General features: G+C 40.1%; 2 pseudogenes; one reads left to right on the top strand and one right to left on the bottom strand.

Annotated features, from left to right (window-relative positions):
* LOC134757947 (centriole and centriolar satellite protein OFD1-like) overlaps positions 1–23,418 on the bottom strand; it is a 318,779-nt pseudogene that overhangs the window by 77,805 nt on the left and 217,556 nt on the right.
* LOC129530224 (centriole and centriolar satellite protein OFD1-like) overlaps positions 1–23,418 on the top strand; it is a 31,950-nt pseudogene that overhangs the window by 5,543 nt on the left and 2,989 nt on the right.

The following is a 23,418-nucleotide window of genomic DNA, read 5'->3' as shown; positions in this document are numbered from 1 at the left end:
AGATGTTGCTAAACGAAAAAAACAAGTTTTTGAGGCATCTCAGGCTCATCTCATGCTGTTGCCTGGAACTGATATTCTTGCTGGAGCCACTGATGGCCTTTCTAATACCATTCCTTTAAAGTGGATTAAAACCATAGATGGATCAACAATTGCAAATTTTACTCTGGTTTGTGTCTATGTATGCTGTTTGTTTTTAGTCGACAGATGCAGATGGCACCTTGAGAGAGAAGCCAGATACTGTGAATGGGCCGTGATATAGCAATGGTGGTTATTAATAAACACATAAAATAAAAAAAGACAAAAAAGGGGGAAATGTGGGAAAGAGAGTTTCTGGGGTGCCAGTTGAGTTGATCTCCCCTGTGTGAGACACCCATGGAGAGCAGTGGGCAGCCTCTGAGGAGAAAAGTCTTCTTATTGCCTTTGTCTTAAGCCCTGAGAGCATAATCACTCAGCGGCATTCCACAGGTTGCTCAGGGAGATAACACTCCCTTGAAGCAGTGGGGTATGATCAAACATCTTGGCTCCTCCTGAAACCCACTCCCACCTGTTTCAGTCCCAATAAGTTAAAGATCTTAAGTAGTTTAGACACACGCCTTTCCTCAAGGAAATTCACATAAACTGCCACGGCTATACATCTTATTGAATGATGAGTTCTCCTTCACTGATTAACGCTTTTCCTCATCCCTTCCTCCCACTCCCATCTGTCAAAAGATCAAAGAGCTTGTAAACCAACAAATTGGGTGGAGCCCAAGAACTCTGAGCCATGAGCAAGCCTCCAATGCTCCAGTCCCTTGGACCTGCCTTTTAAACACTTATTCTGTCTCTTTCTAACTCCTTTGTCTCCGCCAGACTGGGGGTATCTGCTGGTTGTTGTGGGGCTTGTTTCCCAAAGAGTCTTCTAAAGTCTTAAACTTTGGTATATCAAAAAAATCTAGAAATTTTAAATTTTAATAAAGAATGGGATACTCTACTGTTGTGCATATTATTTTTATTTCTGTTGACATTTGTTTATGCCTTTTGAGTGAGTACTACAAATACAGTGAGTGACATAAAACTGGAGATGAAATAAGTGTAATATATTTGGACAGAGCCTTCATGTTGAGCCTAGATGTGGAGAGAGTATTTTTTACTCTTCTTATAGCATAATAGTTAAAACTTTTAATTTTTTGTGATCAATTTGCAGTTAAAGTTTTGTAAAGATGCTGAGATAGCAAAAATTAAAACAAAAGCAAAAAAAAAAAAAACAGGATGAGAAGAAATTAAGCGTGTACTGGAAGGATTTTGAGAAGGCTTGCCAATCAGAGTCTGAAGTCGTCATTTTTTGGGAAAAGAGTATCCTTGAGAGAATTCAAAGAGGTGGTATATACAAATTGTTTACTGTGCAACTACTTCCTGTAGCTATTAGTAGGTTGGCTCAAGATCCAGGAAGGAGATGATACAACTGAGGTAACAAGTCCCCAGAGTAGCATTAGAAACTGGGATCAAGAATGCGAAGAAAAAGAAGGGTGGGCCTTGAAATGTATGCACAGACTTGCTCCTTCTGGGACAAGTGGAAAAGGATGAATGTCAAAGGGGAACAGTCAAGTTGGGATTATGAGAAACACACCCTAAATAACCTCCATCTTCTCAGACAGATTAGAGGATTAGATCATGGGTTTTAGGAGCAGCTCAGAGGTGCAGAGTAGCTCATGTGTGTAACAGAAGAACAGCTCTTTAAAGCACAGAGGATTGCTCACCTGTATTGAGGGCCCAGCAGTAGTTGGGGGAGCCTGAAATTAAGTGAGACCAAACCATGTGCTTGTAGGTGAGTTTATTTTTATTTTTGTGTTTTGGTAGGTCTGGGGAGGAATTGTAAGCATCTTTCTCTTCAGCACCTTTCAATGAGGGTGGAAAGATGGAGAAGTTTAAGGCTGGAACTTTGCAGAGCCTAACTTATTTGATGTGAGAATGGCAGCCTATTTAACTGCCATTAAGATTCTGGAATTATCTTGCATAGTGAAAGGAAGCAGAGGAGAGGACAAGTGGCAGCTAACCCAGGGGTAATGTGAGGGTTAAGTAGCAGTCACAGGGATCAAGGACTAGATCTGGAGAGACTGGCAGGTGGAATTATAACAATTGTCCAAGAGTACAGAATTGCAGGATTAGGTTTCAGGTGGAAACTGGAAACCAAATGCACTGTGCACCCATTGGATGGAGCCATGCATGGAAATGAGCAAAGTTCAAGGTCTCTGAGGTAAAGCAGTCACCAGGACTGCAAAGGTCATCCATGTGGCCGTTTGATCTGGTCATCCGGGAAGTAACTGGGCAAGAGAAGGTGAGCATGAAGAGTGGCAGGGAGTCTATATGTCAGAAAGTAGGATCGAATCTGTATTTTAAGAAATCATATTCTGTTTCTAAGGGTATGTCTTAGACCACACTGGATTTACAGCATTATGTTTGGCCTACATTGACAACTGCTGCTGCCAGATGCTAAAAGTAGCAAGGCTTCACCCTAGCGCCAAGTCTTGCTTGGGCCTTCTCAATGAGACCTAGTTGTTTAATGCTAAGGGCACACCCTCTGCAATTTTGTATAGCATTCCTGGGAATTGGGCTTGCTCCATCTATAAGAATGAATGTCACAAGCACAGATCTTTGAGATGTTTGGATTGTGTTTAGACTAATAACTTCATCTTCAAGATAGGTGTTGACTAGATTCCTGTTTATTTAACTGCAAGTATCTGAAAGCTTTGAGGATGATTGTCATCCTCATGAAAACTTCCTTGCTTGTGTTTCCTCACCTTGAATGTCAATCTTTTTCTCTTCCTGATAAAACCACACTGTCTTTCAAGACACAGCTGGACTGCCACCCTGGTGATATCTTCCCTGACTCCCACTGAGTGAATCTCTTAGGTCTCGTTCCTGCATGCAGTCTTTATTTACCTCGGTTATGAAATTATCATATCTTATTGTGATTGTTTCTCCCTGACTAAATTGTGAGGTCTTTAGAGATGGGGACTGTATCTGTCTACCTTTGCATATCCAGTTCTGAGTATGCTGCTTTATATTTGTTATGTAGTTAGTAAATTGTTGCTCTGTGAAAACATAAATGGAAGGATGGCCCATTCATTTAGGAGTTCATATGAACTTACTAACTGCGAGTCAGAATGACCCATGAACTGAAACATTCAGACAGCACCACCACTAAAAACTGTGGGACTATATTCTTTTGGAGTTTTATTGTAGAATGCACATTTTGTTCAATGGTTCTTCCTGAAGACCTTATCAAATTTTGCTTAATGGGTGTGGTGGCTTATGTCTGCAGTCCCAGCACTTTGAGAGGCTGAGGTGGGCATATCATTGGAACCCAGAGGTTCAAGAGCAGTCTGGGCAGCATGAAAAAACCCCATCTCTATAAAAAATACAAAAAATTAGCCGGACTTGCCGGTATGTGCTTGTAGTCCCAGCTACTTGGGAGGCTGAGGTAGGAGGATCCCTTGAAACCAGGAGGCAAGGACCGCAGTGAGTCCAGACCACACCAGTGCATGGCAGCCTGTGAAATAGGGCAGGACCCCATCAAAAAGAAAGTTTTTTTAGAGAAAGCACTGAGGGATGTTAAAGCACTAAGTAACATATATTACCTAAGTGATGTTAAGAACACATGAAAATGTAGTTTAACAGCATTTAGGAGAGTCAATTTGTATGCAGCTAGAATATCTAGTTGAATAAGTTTGAAACTTTGCTTTCCAACAGGTTGAAAAGATTCAAACTCACAGCTGGAATTTTTTTTTTTTTTTTTTTTTTTTGAGAGTGAGTCTCACTCTGTCACTGATGCTGGAGTGCAGTGGTAATTATCTGCTCACCATAACCTTTGCCTCCCAGGTTCAGGTGATTCTCCTGATTCAGCCTCCTGAGCAGCAGAATCTACATGTGCCTGCCACGATCCCTGGCTAATTTTTGCATCTTGTTAGAGATGTGCTTTTACAATGTTAGTCAGGCTGGCCTCAAACTCGTGACCTCAGGTGATCTGACCCCGTTGGCCTCCCAAAGTGCTAAGATTACAGTTTTGGGCCACAGTAACTAGCCAAGTTGGACTCTCTTGAAGGTGGAATTGTTGCTTTGTGGAATTTAGGAAACTATATTCATTTACATCAGTTTGGCTTTCATCAGTTTTCTTGCTAAACATTAACGATTTTCTATGTAGATTGAAATTAAAAAAAAATGTATGGCCAAAGGCAATTTTAAGTAAGAACCATGGATTTGCTAGGAGGAAGAGAAGCAGTGCTGAAGCAGAGGGTTGAAGCTTTTGAATTGTAAGTATGCCTGTCTATTTTCGAAATTCAGAATTATGAGAGTAAAAAAATTCCTATATATATGTCAAAATGTGCTAATGTTTATTGCCAAGTAGAGTTCTTGTTTATAAAGGTGATATCACCTAGAATTATGAAGTACAAATTAAGAGGAACAAACACTAACATTTTGCTTTTGAAATATTAAACATTAAGTTGAAAAAGAGATTGAGATGCTACCACCAGCTTACAATAAGACCAGACAGAAAATTTGGAGAGGCTATTAATACTTGAACAGATCATACATTTTGCAGTTAACTTCAGTCCCTCAGGTCTGGTAGTTCTGTGTGTTTATGTACAGTAACTGAGTTCCATATTTTTACACCTGCAGCTTTTACCAGATCTGTGCTCAACAGAGAAAGTATGGTAGTCTGACTTTACTTTTTTCACTGGGTGAAAATATTTATCTTTTGTTATTCGCTTTTTCTACGTGCTCACAAATATTTCATTCTTCAGCTCTTACCTGGGATTGACAGCTAGCTCATCTGTCTTTAGCTTGTGCAATAGGCCTTATTTTCCACCGGGTATGTTTTGTTAATTGACAACCATAGATACTCCAGGAATCTTAGTTCATTAAAGAATGTGCCTCCATCTTCTTTCATGTTGCTTTCTCACTTCTACAGATTTGATTTATTTGATTCCAACCTCTCCTTACCTTACTCTTCTTTTGGCAATAATGAAAGGGTAAGTTAATGAAGAGAGAGCAAAAAAAATAAGGAACAACATTTTGGCAGAGAGAGTTTACCACTTCCCTACCTCAATTTTCTCTACTCCAATTTCCTCTCTCTCAGGATATATACAAAGCAAGTGTACTTTTTTACCTCTCCATGGCTTTCCAGATTACCAGCAGAGGAAGCTATTACCTAGAGCCTTTAACTTTCCTTAGACTAGTCAGTGCTTTGTAGCACTTCTCAGAATGGCTGGATCTCAGCACCTGTGAACCCACCTCCCAGGCTTGGGAATTGGTGCTATGGTTGATCTGAAGTCTCACTACGAAGACCATTCTGTTCTTAAGTATTTGGGCACCCATATTGATTCTTTCATCTTTTGCCCTCTCTTTGGGTATGTTTCCCATATTTAAACAACGGTTTTTGTTTTCTAGGTTTTTGTTGTTTGTTTGTTTGTTTGTCCGTTTTGTTTTAAGAGACAGGGCCTTGCTATGTTGTCCAGGCTCATCTCCAACTCTTGAGCTCAAGTGACCCCCCTGCCTCAGCCTCCTGAAAAGCTGGGATTATAGGTTCTGGCAACCACACTTGGCTACCTCTGATAGATTAATAAATGACAAAAAATGAATATTCTACCTTAAATATCTATGGGATAATAAATTAAAGCCCACAGTTAGAAACAGCATTATAAAAAATGAAGTACGTAAATCCACGTTTCTCACTTTGTAACTAATAGGATCCTTCTTTCATCCCACTATTGACTTTGACCATTACTCACCTGCAACTATTGTTTAAGTTTTAATTGTCTTCTATGAGAAATCACTTTGCTCTTGAGACACTCACAACCCCCCTCAGTCAGATACCACCGTCCCATGGCTCTGCCAGTTTCAGTGTACTGTAAGTACATTAGTTCACACACTGAGGACTTCTAGCTCTTTTCTTCTGCTTCCCAGTAGTAATAGTCATGTAGCAGCTTTAGTCTGTCGAATCAAAAACACTCAATTTTTTTTTCTTAATGTGTTACCTCAGCTATTGTAGTTTATTTACTTTTTGTACCTTTGCTATTTTCAGAACCCAGAAGCTTCAGGAAGAAAAACATAACACCATGACTGAGGCACTTAGGAGGCAATAGCAGAATATAAAGTGTCTTGAGGAGACCTATGACCAAAATCTTAGAAATGAATGGCTAATGTAATTTTTTGACACTTTTGAAGCCTTAATATGTTTAAATTAAGTTAGTGTAAACATAATGAAAACTGAGGAAGTAGTCTATGTTTCACATCCTATGCAAACTTCAGTGTTTGAAAAAACTACATATTTTCATCAATAGCCAATAGCTTTCCTGCAGTTGAGTTAAGGTAGCTTTTAAAAGGTAAGATGCAGAGAAGCAAATCCTCTGCTTTTCTTACTCATGGCTTCTCTAACATTTATTGAGGGCTGCGATTTGCTTTAATTTTCAGGTCACCTTGTTACTTGCTCAGCTTGCCCAGTTGATAAAGCTGTAAAATTGGGATTATAATCACTTTCATTGACTTTTTTTTTCTCTACCCTACTCATACTGCCACACAGATGGGGATATCTAACAATATAGAAATTACATTAGTGGTCACAGTGTTTGTCAGTGAGCATGTGTCTTTTATTCCTTCACGATTCTGCAAAGCAGGAATGAAAAGAAAAGAGCTAAAATTAACTATGTGAGGCAAATGTGATATAGGGAAAGGAAAATAAGGGCAACTACGGTTTCTTTGGCTTTTCTGGTGTACAAAACTCTAAGTTTTGTGTACCAGTGGATAATATCACAGGGCTAAGACATTGTGCCCATGTGTTAATGTTTCCATAGGTGGAAAAGGATCTGGGACATAAAAAATACGCAGTTAATATTTGTGGTAAATGTGCCACAAGGATGTGACTCAACTCAGGATTTTTGGGCATTTATTTGGCCTGTTTTTATTGCCTCCCTCATTATTTGACATTGATATTTTATTACATAGTAGGTGCACAGGTTTCTTGAGGTTGTTCTTTAAACAAATTCTATTTTTAAAAAATACAGCAGCTTTTTATCAGAGACTAGGATTGCAACCCCTGCCTTTTTTTGTTTTCCATTTGCTTGGTAGATCTTCCTCCATCCTTTTGTTTTGAGCCTATGTGTGTCTCTACACGTGAGAAGGGTTTCCTGAATAGAGCACACTGATGGTTCTTGACTCTTTGTCCAATTTGCCAGTCTGTGTCTTTTAATTGGAGCATTTAGTCCATTTACATTTAAAGTTAATATTGTTAAAATCGATTTTTAAATGATGTATTTTACCCACATCTTCTATGTCGAGTCCTATACTAGAACAACTAACATGGAAGTTGCTCTAGTTACCAAATATTTAGAAATAAATAAATAAATGTATGTGTGTTAATTTTACGTAGTTATGGAGCTAGTGAACTATTTGGTACCATTGTGACAGCCACCACGGACTGCATGGTGTCTGTCTGGCTTTAGGAATCTTCATATGATTTTGGTAAGTGTTAGAGTTTGGAGGCTGTTCCCAACAGGAGTGTTTCTTTATCCTTTTGGAATCAAAAGGGCAGCTTGTAACATCTGGGAAAGAGAAGTGAAACTGCAAAAATGTGCCTTTGGGTATTGCTAATTCGGATATAATGCTCTCGGCATTTGCCTCTCAGGACCGTTCTTAGTCCCTTGGCACAACAATTCTTACATTGGTTGTGGGTGGGCTGATAGTACAGGAGGATTGGAAATGACTGTCTAATTATCATTTCTGATTGAGCCTATTGTATGCTGTGTAAATTTAATTTTCTTCTTTGCTCTTTGCGTCGGTTGAGACCAACTGAAATGTGATTATTTCAGTTACCTTGTGACAACATGACCATTCATTTTGTGTGTTTGAGCTTTATAGGATCGGGGTGGGGTTTTGATGGACTTTTTATCCATGGCTTTAGTACTGAGGCACTTTGAAGTTTACACAATGTCGGGTTAAGTGATCTCAAGTACACCTGTGCCATACATAGGCTCCTGCATTGATAATGCGCTTTCTAGAAAGATAACTGAGAAACGCATTCTGATTCTCAGGTGACAACTTGAAATAAAGGATGACTACATCGTTAGTAATAATCGACTAATTGCAGGTGAAAGGAAGAATCAATTATTGTTTTTTTGAAATAGATTTTAAGCAATATATGATATTTCAGTGATAAATAATTTATCCTAAGTCATTCCCTAGAGATGTTTGGGTTTCTATTTGTATGGCTAAGAGGATGATTGCTAAAGTAAATTTAGTAATATTTATTTTCAATTAATGCCACATACAAAAATGGAGATAGTGCTTTGGGTCCTGAAGTCCTGCTTCAAACCTGTCTGTGTATCTAATTGCTTGTGTGCTTTGGGCAGGTTCTGTAACTGCAGGCTCCTGAGCTGTAAACTCTAGGAAGTTTTCCACATTATAGGGTTGTTGAGGGAATTTAGTGGGTTAGCTGACATGCCTAGTTCATAGCAGGTAGCAATCACTACTATTTTCCACCAGCAGCAGGTAAAAATTCTGTCATTACATTTTTGTCTTACAGACTAAAACGGATTAAAACGTGCCATTGCTTCTTTTCTTTTCTCTTCATTCATGGGCTTGCTGTTGGAAGCTTGAACTTTAGGTACTTACAACGTATTTTGTATATAAAATTTATTTTTGCAACTTTGACTTACGTGAGAACTTTGTAGGCTTTCATGCTCAAATATGAGATACAGTATATTAAGAAAACGGAGGCACTTCACATGTTCAGATTTTATTATTTTCTCTCTTACAAGGTAGAGTGTTATTCTGTCACCCAGGCTAGAGTGCACCGACATGATCTCAGCTCACTGCAACCTCCACATCCTGGCTTCAAGTGATTCTTGTATCTCATTCTCCCAAGTAGCTTGGATTACAATCTTGTGTCACCACACCAGGTAATTTTTGTATTCCAGCCCCCCTAGTACCCCCGGCCCCGGAGATGAAATCTCATTGTGTCACCCAGGCTGGAGGGTAATGGCATGGTCTCAGCTCACTGCAAAATTTGCCTTTTGGTTCCAAGTGATTCTCCTGATTCAACCTCCCAAGTAGCTGAAGTCACAGGTGCCTGGAACCATGTCCACCTAATGTTTGTATTTTTAGTTGAGGTGGGATTTCACCATGTTGTCCAGGATGCTCTCAAATTTCTGATCTCAAGTGATCCGCATGCCTCAGCAGGAATTACAGGCATGAGCCACCGTGCATGACTCTTTTTAGTCGATATGGCACTTTGCCATGCTGCCCAGGCTCATCTGGAACTCCTCAGCTCAGCCAATTCTCCGACTTCAGACTCTGAAATCATTGGGATTACAGGCATTGGCCACCATGGCTGGCCATTTTTACCTTACTTTTTCCATATTTAAAAAATACATATTGCTATAATGTGTGATTGTTGTTGGGTTATATGTTGTCTCTGGAAAATGGGGTGATAATCTTAGAAGGACCTGCTTCATGGGAAATGGCCTATAAGGTTTCTGTGCCTCAACTCCAGGGCAGAAGATAATTTTTGTTAGTGTAGTTAGGGCCTTAGTGCCAAGATTCAGGCATCTCTTTAGTGACTTTAATTAAATTGTGACACTATGCCTAAAGAAGCGTGCCAGATTTTAGTTGTGCAGCACTGTAAAGTCATTATTCAATAGTAAATATTCCCTTTTAAATTTCAGGTTGAATTAGACTGTGTCAAAGCCCAGTCTTGCCAATAGCAATATAAAACCTTAGGCTAAATGAAAAGATTAGAGATGCGTGATTATTCACTACTTGAAAGAGCAGAAATGAAAACTTGCATCTCCTAAACCATATATCTTTTTTCCCGATTTGCATGTTTCAGTAATTTATATTAAGTTAGTATCATAAAACTATTCTTTGTACTTGTAAGGGGAGGGTTATATTAGAAAGATTTATAAAATTAAGATACTTGGATTAAACTCTGCAAACATGCCTCTAGGTGGTACCAAGGCATCCCTTGCCCTCTGCTTGCTGACTGGGTTTGACCAGTGAGGACACCAGCCTCCTCCACATAGGCTGGCCCAAGACTGGACATTTGTACCTCACAGCCAAGCGAGGTCATAGTGCCTGTGATGACCTCTTCCCAGGGCTCTGCACCACATCTCCGTCTCCAGTGCTGAGAATTTCTCTTTCCTCTGATTCTCCAGGCACAAGGAGTACTAATAGAGTGGTCCTGTTGCTATCTCAGGGAACTTCACCATCATTTGTGGGCATGCTGCATAAGTCACCCTTTATTAAAGGACTCTTAGTTGACTTCGACTGTGGGAGTCACCTGCTTTCTGCCTGGATCCCAACGGCTGCTGACACATGCACAGATTATATTGGATCTTGGGGACATCATCAACAGGTAGACCAGATAGAGAGCTCCTTCTGAGGAGAGAAACAGCCTTTTAGGTTAATTGGAGGATTTGAAAGGGGTCTTTTACTTGGAGTAGGATTCCTAGAGTAATAACGTTTGCATTAAAATATACCAAATTCTTTTGTTCTGAAATTTGAGTGTCAGGATTACTCTGAGCTCATTAAGTAAAATTAATGTTGTATTTATTGCATGAGCACCAAGAAAAGGAAGAACAATGTAAAACCCCTTTAAATGTTTTTGTTAAATGAAATAAGAAAATATAAGGTAGATAATGAACAGGATTTCTTTTGACCTTCTTAGGTCTAGATCAGCTGGCTTGTGAAATTATGGTATTTCAGAAAGAACTGCAGAAAGCAGGAAATGCCATCATAGCTGAGCATGAGGAGTTCAAAAACCACAGGCCAGCTCTGCAAAGAACTGCAAGATGCAGTGAGTGTTGCTCCTTGCCAGTTCCAGTGTGATACCAGAACACTTCCTCAATATGCAAACTTGACCGAAGTCACACCTGTGTAAATCAGACTGATTTTAACATCAAACATTACTCCCCCAAATATAATAAAGGTATTCTTTGTCATCTGAGAAAATTCTCTAGTGATAATATGATCTTATATTCATAATAGTAATAACATGGAGAAGAAAGCAAACACACCTAAACGTAAAATTTTTGGAATGCCTGATTGTATCCACTGTTATCTCTTGATTCTCACCCTGAGGAGTATGAACATTCACTGTGTCTTCTGCCCGCATGCCCTAGAATTTTTGGGTATGACTGAAAAAGATGATGGAATCTGTGAAACACACCTTGTTTGTGTTCTGTTTGTCCTTTTTAACATAGGGACCCTGTTGTTTACTGGCATAAATCTTCTTGACTAAAAGAGTACAAACAGGATTAAAAAAAATCTTTTCCTTGTGAAGCAAGCTGTGATTTGTTTTACAGTAATTTCCTTTCCTATTCTGAATCTTTTGAGGTTGAGCATTCTGCATGGCTGAAGGCCCAGAGGCTACGTTATGAAGCTTCTATAAAAAAGTTAACTATTCTGGTGGCCCATCTGAAATTGCAACTGAGGCAAACCCAGATGGCTTAGAGACATTTTAAACCCATGAATATTTTTCTGTGTGTAAAGCTTCTGAGGCTTGTGAAAATGTAATGATCCTAATTTATCGAATATTAAGTAATTATTATGTTAGAGAAAAAGCCACAGAAAAATGTGTCATCATAGAAGAAAAGCTCCCTATCCATTTTGATAATACCATCTGGATCATCAGCAAAATTGACTTGCTTCATAGGGGCCTCATGGCTTGGGAGAGCCTCGTGTCCCAAATGGGAATGGTGTGGTGGTGACATAGAAGTCTCCAGGTTTATCTTAGAATTTTCTTTTCTATTTGTTACCCCAATGTTAACACCAGTTCAGTAGTTTTATGGATTCCTTCATAGACAAGATATATGCATACACAGGAGGAGCAGGGTGGTTTAGCAAAGAGAACGTTGCCTTCAGAATCAGAGAACTGTTCTTTTGGATCCCCGTTTTGAAGTCAGCTGTTTGATCTTGAACATGTTACCTTAATTTCCTTGGGCCTCAGTTCCCTCATTTGTAATGGGGAAAATAATGCCTAGTGAGCCATGATGAAAATGATGAAATGAGATGGGTTGCACTGCAGTGCCGGAGACATAAGAAAACACTCAATAAATGGTGAGTGGTATGATTTTATTATTGTGTCTTCACTGTGGATACATCTTTGCCCCTTCCTACTTTGTCAGAAGGATACTGAAGCTTAGATGCTTTCTTCTTCAGTTGCTTTCAAGCTCAAAGAAAGTGTGTGTGTGTCGCCGGTTAACTGGTTCCTCACAATAGTTCTGAACCTTCCTCGTTGCCATTTGCACTCTTTCCTCATCAGCCCCTTGGTATCTACTACCAGCACTTGACTTACTGTTATCTCTTTACTCATTTCTACTTATTTCTGTTTTTCATTTTTTTCAGTTCTCTTTGTGAAATTCCTCACAGCTGAGACCAGAGTCTCATGTTAATAAGAACAGTTGAATGAGAATAGAACTTTTGCATGTGCATGCATTACTGAGGGCAAGCTTCTTTCTAATAGCATCATAGCGAGGCATTGCAGGAGAGTGAGACACATGCACAGGCTTTGCCTTAGGAAAGTCCAGTAGCTCTTGGACCTGCTAATGGTGTGACCCAGCATCAGTAAGCTGTAGTCTCCCATCTATAAAATGGGAGCTGTGAGAGTTCCTTGACCACAGTGTTGCTGGGAATGCACGTTCTTACTTTTTGGCCTGAAACTCATGCCATATGCTGTGGATTTCACAGCATATGAAATTCATGGCATGCGAGTTCTGAAGCGCCTGCTGTAGTGAAATGCATTAGTTATTTTCCAGTCACCTCTATGAATATTCATGCTGGGATAAATGAAGATAATAAATGAGTTCACATCAGTTGAGGTCAAACTTTTTAACCAAATGAGTACAAGTCTGGCTAGACTTTGCCAAAAAATAAGTAATGAATAAATTTTCAGTTTTCAGAGCTTTGGGGATGTGAAAACTGTGCATCATGAATTCTGAAATTATACCACGTTACCCAGACATATGAAGCTGTAGCTGGTACAATAAGCCCTCAATAAATGTTACTGGTTATTACTACCATGGCTTCAGAAACTGTTTATTGTACAAGTTTGTCCTTATTACCGTTCTCTTCAATCTTTCAAAGAAAAATCTCAAGCATATGAATTTTCTTCTCTTCCTTGTCCACTCACTTCTGAAATTAGTGTTTTGTACTCTGCAACCCCAGAGAATAAGGTGTACTGCAATCCAAAGCAGTCTCTGATAGATCATACTGTCGGTGGATTAATAAGTGGCAAAATGGTGCCTTGCAATGGTGCTATACATCAGGATTTCTTGAACAATTCTTTTAAACAGAAAAGAGTTCTAGCAGGTACGATTACATCAAGGATCCCAAATTATCCAAATGGAGGTGTGGAGGGTAGTCCTTCCAATTCTGACCTTGAGTTTGTAGTTAATACTAAGCAAGGTTCAAAGAGCTTAAGCAAGAGTCAAAGAGCTTAAGCAAGAGGCCAGACATTTGGAAAAGGCTTTCAGAAGTTGTCATCAGAGAGTCATTAACATCACCACCAAAAGCCCACTACCAGCAAAGAGCTCACCATCTCTGCACTTGCTGCAAGCTTCCCAAAACATTACTTCCAGTTCTCCAGAAAAACATATTTGCAGAGGACGGAGTTGTCTCTGAGAATCCCCAAGTGAAAACACTTAAAGAATAAAAGATATATGCACCCAATACAGGAGCAACCAGATTCATAAAGCAAGTCCTTAGAGACCTACAGAGAGACTTAGACTTCCACACAATAATAATGGAAACTTTAACACTCCACTGTCAACATTACACAGATCAACGAGACAGAAAGTTAACAAGGTTATCCAGGAATTGAACTCAGCTCTGCACCAAGCGGACCTAACAGACATCTGCAGAACTCTCCACCCCAAATCAACAGAATATCCGTTCTTCTCAGCACCACACCACACCCATTCCAAAACTGACCACATACTTGGAAGTAAAGCACTCCTCAGAAAATGGAAAACAACAAAACTTAAAACAACCTGTCTCTCAGATCACAGTGCAATCAAACGAGAACTCAGGATTAAGAATCTCACTCAAAACCACTCAGCTACATGGAAACTGAACAACCTGCTCCTGAATGACTACTGGGTACATAATGAAATAAAGGCAGAAACAAAGATGTTCTTTGAAACCAACAAGAACAAAGACACAACATACCAGAATCAGTGGGACACATTCAAGGCAGTGTGTAGAAGGAAATTTATAGCACTAAATGCCCACAAGAGAAAGCAGGAAAGATCTAAAATTGACACTCTAACATCACAATTAAAAGAACTGGAGATGCAAGAGCAAGCACATTCAAAAGCTAGCAGGAGGCAAGAAATAACTAAGATCAGGGCAGAACTGAAGGAAATAGAGACACAAAAAAACCCTTCAAAAAATCAATGAATCCAGGAGCTGCTTTTTTGAAAAGATCAACAAAATTGATAGACCACTAGCAAGACTAACAAAGAAGAAAAGAGAGAAGAATCAAATAGGTGCAATAAAAAATGATAAAGGGGATATCACCACTGATCCCACAGAAATAAAAACTACCATCAGAGGATACTATAAACACCTCTATGCAAATAAACTGGAAAATATTGAAGAAATAGATAAATTCCTCAACACATACACTCTCCCAAGACTAAACCAGGAAGAATTTGAATCTCTGAATAGACCAATAAGAGGCTCTGAAATTGAGGCAATAATTAATAGCTTACCAACCAAAAAAGTCCAGGACCAGCTGGATTCACAGCCAGATTCTACCAGAGGTACAAGGAAGAGCTGGTACCGTTCCTTCTGAAAATATTCCAATCAATAGAAAAAGAGGGAATCCTCCCTAACTCATTTTATGAGGTCAGCATCATCCTGATACCAAAGCCGGGCAGAGACACAACCAAAAAAGAGAATTTTAGTCCAATGTCCCTGATGAACAGCGATGCAAAAATACTCAATAAAATGCTGGCAAACTGAATCCAGCAGCACATCAAAAAGCTTATCCACCATGATCAAGTGCGCTTCATCCGTAGGATGCAAGGCTGGTTCAACATATGCAAATCAATAAATGTAATCCAACTTATAAACAGAATCAAAGACAAAAACCACATGATTATCTCAATAGATGCAGAAAAGGCCTTTGACTAAATTCAACAGCCCTTCATGCTAAAAAACTCTCAGTAAATTAGGTATTGATGGTACGTATCTCAAAATAATAAGAGCTGTTTATGACAAACCCACAGCCAGTGTCATACTGAATGGACAAAAACTGGGAGCATTCCCTTTGAAAACTGGCACAAGACAGGGATGCCCTCTCTCACCACTCCTATTCAACATAGTGTTGGAAGTTCTGACCAGGGCAATCTGGCAGGAGAAGGAAATAAAGGGTATTCAATTACGAAAAGAGGAAGTCAAATTGTATCTGTTTGCAGATGACATGAGTGTATATCTAGAAAACGCCATCATCTCAGCCCAAAATCTCTTTAAGCTGATAAGCAACTTCAGCAAAGTCTCAGGATACAAAATCAATGTACAAAAGTCACAAGCATTCTTATACCCCAATAACAGACAGAGAACCAAATCATGAGTGAACTCCCATTCACAATTGCTTCAAAGAGAATAAAATACCTAGGAGTCCAACTTACAAGGGATGTGAAGGACCTCTTTAAGGAGAACTACAAACCACTGCTCGATGAAATAAAAGAGGATACAAACCAATGGAAGAACATCCCATGCTCATGGGCAGGAAGAATCAATATCGTGAAAATGGCCATACTGCCCAGGGTGATTTACAGATTCAATGCCATCCCTATCAAGCTACCAATGACTTTCTTCACAGAATTGGAAAAAGCTACTTTAAAGTTCATAGGGAACTAAAAAAGAGCCCGCATTAGCCAAGTCAATCCTAAGCCAAAAGAACAAACCTGGGGGCATCACGCAACCTGACTTCAAACTGTACTACAAGGCTACAGTAACCAAAACAGCATGGTACTGGTAGCCAAACAGAGATATAGACCAGCGGAACAGAACAGAGCCCTCAGAAATAATGCCACAAATCTACGACTATGTGATCTTTGACAAACCTGATAAAAACAAGAAATGGGGAAAGGATTCCCTATTTAATAAATGGTGCTGGGAAAACTGGCTAGCCATATGTACAAAGCTGAAACTGGATCCATTCCTTACACTTTATAACAAAATTAATTCAAGATGGATTAAAGATTTAAATGTCAGACCTAAAACCATAAAAACCCTAGAGGAAATCCTAGGCAATACCATTCAGAACATAGGCATGGGCAAGGACTTCACGTCTAAAACACAAAAAGCGACAGCAGCAAAAGCCAAAATTGACAAATGGGATCTAATTAAACTGAAGAGCTTCTGCACAGCAAAAGAAACCACCATCAGAACGAACAGGCAACCTACAGAATGGGAGAAAACTTTTGCAATCTACTCATCTGACAAAGGGCTAATATCAATCATCTACAATGAATTCAAAGAAATTTACAAGAAAAAAAACCCAAAAAACCCCACGAGAAAGTGGGCGAAGGATATGAACAGACACTTCTCAAAAGAAGACATTTATGCAGCCAAAAGACACATGAAAAAATGCTCATCACCACTGGCCATCAGAGAAATGCAAATCAAAACCACAATGAGATACCATCTCACACCAGTTAGAATGGCAATCATTAAAAAGTCAGGAAACAACAGGTGCTGGAGAGGAGTGGAGAAATAAGAACACTTTCACACTGTTGGTGGGACTGTGAACTAGATCAACCATTGTGGAAGTCAGTGTGGTGATTCCTCAGGGATCTTGAACTAGAAATACCATTTGACCCAGCCATCCCATTACTGGGTATATACCCGAAGGATTATAAAACATGCTGCTATAAAGACACATGCACACGTATGTTTATTGCGGCACTATTCACAATAGCAAAGACTTGGAACCAAGTCACATGTCCAACAATGATAGACTGGATTAAGGAAATGTGGTACATATGCACCATGGAATACTATGCAGGCATAAAAAATGATGCGCTCATATCCTTCGTAGGGACATGGATGAGGCTGGAAGCCATCATTCTCAGCAAAGTATCGCAAGGACAAAAAACCAAACACTGCATGTTCTCACTCATAGTTGGGAATTGAACAATGAGAACAGATGGACACAGGAAGGGGAACATCACACACTAGGGCCTGTTGTGGGGCGGGGGGGGAGGGGGGAGGGATAGCATTAGGAGATATATGTAATGCTAAATGACGACTTAATGGGTGCAGCACACAAACATGGCACATGTGTACATATGCAACAAACCTGCACGTTGTGCACATGTACCCTAAAACTTAAAGTACAATAATAAAAACAAAAGAATAAAAGAATGGAAACTTGGAAGCCCTCACAGGCAGTGCAGCCCCGAGGCTACACAGGAACAATTCCTCCAGACACCTCTTCTTCACACCCTTTCCAAAAGCAAAAAGAAGCCTTAAAAGTGTAATGTATCTGGAAGGTTAGCCACCTGGACAAAAGGTTGTGTCCTGCTCTGGAGTTGGGTAGCTCCCTTCCCCTCCCCCCACCCATGATACAGGGCTGCTGTGAGGGTCAGCGGGACACACTGGCAAGGTCTAGTGTTTTCTTAACACAGAGAGGTGTTTAGATACTGAGAGTTGCCTTTCCTTTGCTGCCTGTTGCTCTCATGCATTTTATTATTGCTACTGCAATTAACTTAGGTGCTTGGATCATTAGCTTTTTGTATCTTAGGCATCATAATTTGCTATTTGTAAGGATAACAATTTACTTCCAAGCCAATGGAGCTCTTTAGAAGCCTCTCGGTATCTTTGGGCAATTGATAATATTCTTGCCTTGGTTCATTCTGAACCTTAGGCCTGGGCAGATCACACGGTGCCTCCACAAGTCCTTGTTCTGACAGAATGCCCCAGCAATCACCCACTGAGTAAAAGCACAGCCTCTCCATCCCTCCAGTCCAGACGTTGTGGTAAGTACACCACAGCTTCCTGATTGACTGGCTTCAGCTGAATCAAGTTACTTACTCTCTCAGCCTTCACTCATTTTACCGTTTTTTTTTTTTTTGAGATGAATTTTGCAGACTATGTGGCAGTATAGAAGTTAGAATCAGATTGCAAAATAAAGTGTCATCTTTGACAATCATCTAAATTACGAGGAGAAAAAGGGATGGCTTTTAGCAAATAAGTAGATAATGCATATTTGCTAAGCTGGACATATAGACCATGCAATGTGGTATTAATAGGCATCTTCATAGTTCTGTGAACAGACTCCATTTATTAAGATAAAAAACAAATGTACAAAATCTGTGAAAGCAAAAAATGGAGGTTATTTCTAAAGCTGGAACAATTATACACATCATTAAAAAGTCATTTAAAAACATTTTGGCATTGAAATATAAACAGATAAGTTTTTGTTTTTGTTTTTTGGTGAGTGAGGGCAGTCTTACTCTGTCACGCAGGCTGGAGTGAAGTGGCATGATCTCCACTCACTGCAACCTCTGCCTCCCAGTTTCAAGTGTTTCTTCTGCCTCAGCCTCCCAAGTAGCCCACACTACAGGCATGGGTCACCACACTGAGCTGCAGGGGAAATCAGCCCTTTTGTGACCCGGTGCCCCTACCCAGCAGTGCAACGATACCAAAGGGCTACAGGACAATTCCAGGAACAGCTCACTTCAGAAACTGCAGTAAGGTATTGGGACCCAAGGCAGGACCTATCCCATAAGGACCAAGAGGGAGCCAGATGACCTCCTAGGGTGTAACTGGTAGTCCGGCCCAGAGAGGCTGCAGGTGGTGAGAGTGGCCCACCAACTCAGAAGAAACTTACACCCCAAATAACACAGCATGTGGGAGTGGTTCACTAAGTCAGCTCAGAAGGAAACTGGAGGTGGTGAAAGTGGCTCACCACCCCAACCAGGATCACAGGAACTGGTAGTGGGGTGTTGTGTGCAATGTGTGAATGGAGAGGCCTAACTAGGCTAATCAGCCATGAAGAAAGGAAGTCTCTTTGTGAAGTCTCTTTGTGAAGACTGTGCTTCAAGCCAAGTGTGGGGCCGACCAAGGCTAGTGGCGATCTGCCTATGGCTAATAGAAGCTACCCCACAACTTCAGCAATTGTGGTGGGCTTACAAAACTCTCCAGCTGGGCATGGTGGCTCATGCCTGTAATCCTAGCACTTTGGGAGTCTGAGGTGGGTGGATCACGAGGTCAGGAGTTCAAGAGCAGCCTGGCCAAGATGGTGAAACCCTGTCTCTACTAAAAATACAATAAAATTAGCTGGGCATGATGGTGCATGCCTGTAATCCCAGCTACTCTGGAGGCTGAGGCAGAGAATTCCTTAACACTGAAGGGGTGGAGGTTGCATTGAGCCAAGATCACACCACTACACTCCAGCCTGGGTGACAGAGTGAGGCTCTGTCCCAAAAAAAAAAAAAAAAAAAAAAGAGAGACTCTTCAAAGCTAAGTGGTATCTAAAAGCCCCCATAGTAGGAGATGGTCTAGTTGGTCTGAAACAAAAGTAAAAAGTGACCATGAGTGTACTGCATCATAACTAGGAGGAAATGGGAAGAGAGTCATCAAAACCTACACTATTCAAATATATGCTAAGAAAATCTTTAAGAAAGGTTTTACAGGGAACTATAAAATTAAGCTAACCTCACAAAAGTGAAAAACTCTCTATACACTAAAATGGCCCTCTTTTGGTGTTAAATAGATGGCTGAAAAAACTATACACAGGGAAACAATTGGCCATGGGTTTGAGGTAAAGACAGGGGTCTGAGGACAGCCAGGGCACCTCGACCAATTTTCTTATATTAACTCATAATTAAACATAACAAAAAGAAAAATAGCATGAATCCAGCCCTGTTTAACAGCTTACTGCAAAACACCTGTAGCACAGGCCAAGCTAAAAGTGAAAGTAAAAGCCCCCTCACAAGCAAACACTGAGTTAAAGGCAAAGTGCCAATGAGAGCAAGGAAAGCCAGTTTCAGAAAAACCACAAGGGGAAAATAAAATATGTCACAGCCTACCTCCCTTTGCTGAGACCAACAGCACCCCAGGAGCCAGGTTCCATTGCCAGCACACCCCATGTTTCACCCCACAGGAAATAATTGCAGACTTCAGAAGCCAGGGAAGGAAGTCAGGATAGTCAACCAGGCTGTCTCAAATCTGTTAGTGCTCAAGCTATGCGAATGCCTCTCAGGGAAATGCAAGGACTCATCTATTATAATGACCAGTGCCACATCTGTGTGTTGGGGGGGTGGGGCAAGGAACCTTCACCTATCAGCCCACTTCAACCACCAATCTACTAAATTTAAACCATCACACTCCTTCGTACATGGGAAAGCCCCAAGCTTTCATAAATCTAATCCAGTCCATCTTTCTAACACACAATCCAACATGGCTAAATTGCAGGCAACTTCCCTTAACGTTGTTTAAGATGGAGGAGTGCCAGAGGATATCTCAAGCAGTCCTTCACTGTCTAGAAGCCAATGCACCAGCTATAAAAGCTGCATGATTTTGGAGGCATGAATTCAACCCAGCTTATAGAATGGCCACCTAAGTGTATGTTAACCATTACCAGGAAGAAAAAAAAAGCAAATCAGAGGCTTAAGAAAAGGCCAATCTCTTAGCAGCAGCCCTCATTAAAAAAGTGACCAGCAATATAAAAGGACGTTGATGTGCATGCGAAAGAGGTCAAGTTAGTCAAAAATTGAAAAGCCGGTCGAGGCTAGAGAGAGAACAGTGTGTGTGATGGGAAACAAAATACTGAAAGAATAAGTGTCCAGAGGTAATAAAAAATATAATAAGGACTGTGGTATAAAAAGTCACCAGCTAAGGCCTACCTCACTGTGGGAAAGTCAAATACTAATCTAAACAGGCTGGCTGGCACTAAAAGATATGAGAACAAGGACAGACTAGGCACATTCTTGTTAAACCTCCATGAGCCCATGATCACATTAAAAGTTGAAGGCCAGCTGACGGACTTTATGGTAACCACCAGGGCTACACATTCACTAGTGACTCAACCCATAGGGCCACTATCAAAAAGCTATAAAACTGTTATAAAAGCCATGGGAGTCTCAGGAAAAAAGCTGTTGTGTCAGTCAAGGAGGTGTGTTATAAAAGGCCAAGAAGTCCAACATAAATTCCTATACCTCCTGAATTGTCCATTTCCCTTCTTAAGAAAAAAATTTACTCCAAAATCTGCAAGCACAAATTATGTTTTTTCAGCTGCAAAACATATATAACTTTAAATCTGACTCACCCAAAAATCATGGCGTTAACCCTTATCATCCTACACGCTAAGAAATGGAAACTTTATGCAAAGAAAGTGCAAGCAGCAGATCAGACTTGCAGGTGGGATGGAAAAAAAACTATTCTTTCAATTAGTTAATAACATTCCTGGAGAATGGGTTAAAGACAACCCTCCTGGTTAGCTGTAAATCATGCACAGGTGGTAGTCATTTTAAAAGCAGAAGAAACTCCGATTTGGGTTCATCAGTACCCAGTCCCCCAAGAAGCTATTCAGGGTGTCTGTAAACATTTAAACTGGATTTACCAACACGAAATCTTAGTTTGATGTCTATCACCCTAGAACACTCCACTTTTGCCAATATGAAAAGCATTGTCGGGACCAGAGTCTAATAAGCATAGGCCAGTGCAGGACTTGTGTGCTGTAAACCAGGCCACAGTGACCATCCACTCAGTGGTACCAAATGCATATATTTTAATAAATCTCATTCCAGCAAGTGCTACCTGATTTACAGTCCTAAATTTAAGAATGTTTTCTGTTATATCTGCTTAGCCCCAGTCAGTCAACCTATATTTGCATTTCAAGAAAACAAGAAAGTTATGCAACTCGCCTGCACCAGGCTCCCACAAGTTCAAAGACTGTCCCACAATCTTTGGGGAGGCACTGACCTTGAAGCCTACTACCTGCCAAATGATAACTGCACCTTGTTGCAGTATGTGGATGACCTTCCTTTCACAGCCCCGACCCTGGAGGACTGGTATCAAAAAACCCAAGACCTCTTCCATCTCCTATGAAAAACAAGTTACAAATTATCCTTTTAAGAAGTCTCAATTTTTCATAAAAATGTCAAATATGTTGGTTTCATAGTAAGCCACGTGGAATGCCAGCTTGGCCATAAGCTGCAGTAGGCTGTTTGTACACTCCCAACCCCAACCACTAGGCATTAAATAAAAAATTCTTAGAAGCTGAAAAATTCCACCATATCTAAATCCAAAATTTCTGACTGATGGCTAAGCCATTATATAACAAATCAAAAAAAGCCTTAACTCAAGCCCTAGCATTTGTGCTGCCAAATATAACTAAGCCTTTCTTTCTGTACATCCGTAAATGAAAAGAAAGGGCTATGGGCTTCTTAACTCAAATTATAAAACTATAGCATTGTCCAGTGGCATACTTATCTAAACAATTAGACTCTGTGGCACTGGGATGGCCTCCTTGCCTTAAGACATTAGCCACCACTGCCTTACTAATGCAAGAGGCTAACAAAATTACTTTGAGACAGCAGATAATTGTCCAGGTGCCACACTCAGTCAAAACTTTGACTCACCCAAAGAAGGCACCACTGGTTATCAAATCTGAGAATAATGCAGTACAAACCGCTTCTATACAAAAACTCTTACATTACTTAAAAAACAGTAAACACCGTAAGCCTGACCACGCTGCTCCCAGTTGGACATGAAGCTCCCCTCTATAACTGTGTCTAAACAGTGGATGAGGTATTTTCTGGACAGGGAGGTGTTATAGATCAACCCCGCAATAACTCAGATGTTGAATACTTCATAAACGAAAATACTTTCGAGCTAGGAAAAAAATCCAACAAGCTGGGTATGCAGTGGTAACATTAAACTCAATGGTAGAAGCTCAATCTCTGCCTGCTGAAACATGAGCCCAAAAGGCAAAATTAATAGCCCTAACAAGAGCCCTTTTGCTAACAAAAGACAAAAAGGTCAATACTTATACAGACTCTAAATATACTTTTACTACACTACACGTACATAGAACTGTATATAAAAAGAAAATCTCTTAACAGCTGGAAGCAAAGAAATAAAGTACAAGGAAAAAATTCTACAACTCTTAACAGTGGTATAGGCTCTGGAAAAAGTAGCAATAGTGCATTATCGGGGGCACCAAAAGACAGGGATGTCAAAAGCCAAAAGAAACAGGAAAGCTAACAGGAAGGAAAACAGGAAGAAATAATTATGCCACAATTAAAAAATGAAACTTAAATATGCCTCTTATCCCAGAATATCCACGCCAAAAGATCCCAACTTACACTCCAAACGAGGGGGTCTGGTTTACCCAAAAAACTAGAAAATATATTAAGAAAAATTAGTAAA

Source organism: Gorilla gorilla, chromosome Y (genome assembly GCF_029281585.2).
Source record: "Gorilla gorilla gorilla isolate KB3781 chromosome Y, NHGRI_mGorGor1-v2.1_pri, whole genome shotgun sequence".
NCBI classification, from domain to species: Eukaryota; Metazoa; Chordata; class Mammalia; order Primates; family Hominidae; genus Gorilla; species Gorilla gorilla.
The sequence above is the reverse complement of the archived record's forward strand: the minus strand, read 5'-3'. Positions and strand labels throughout refer to the sequence as shown.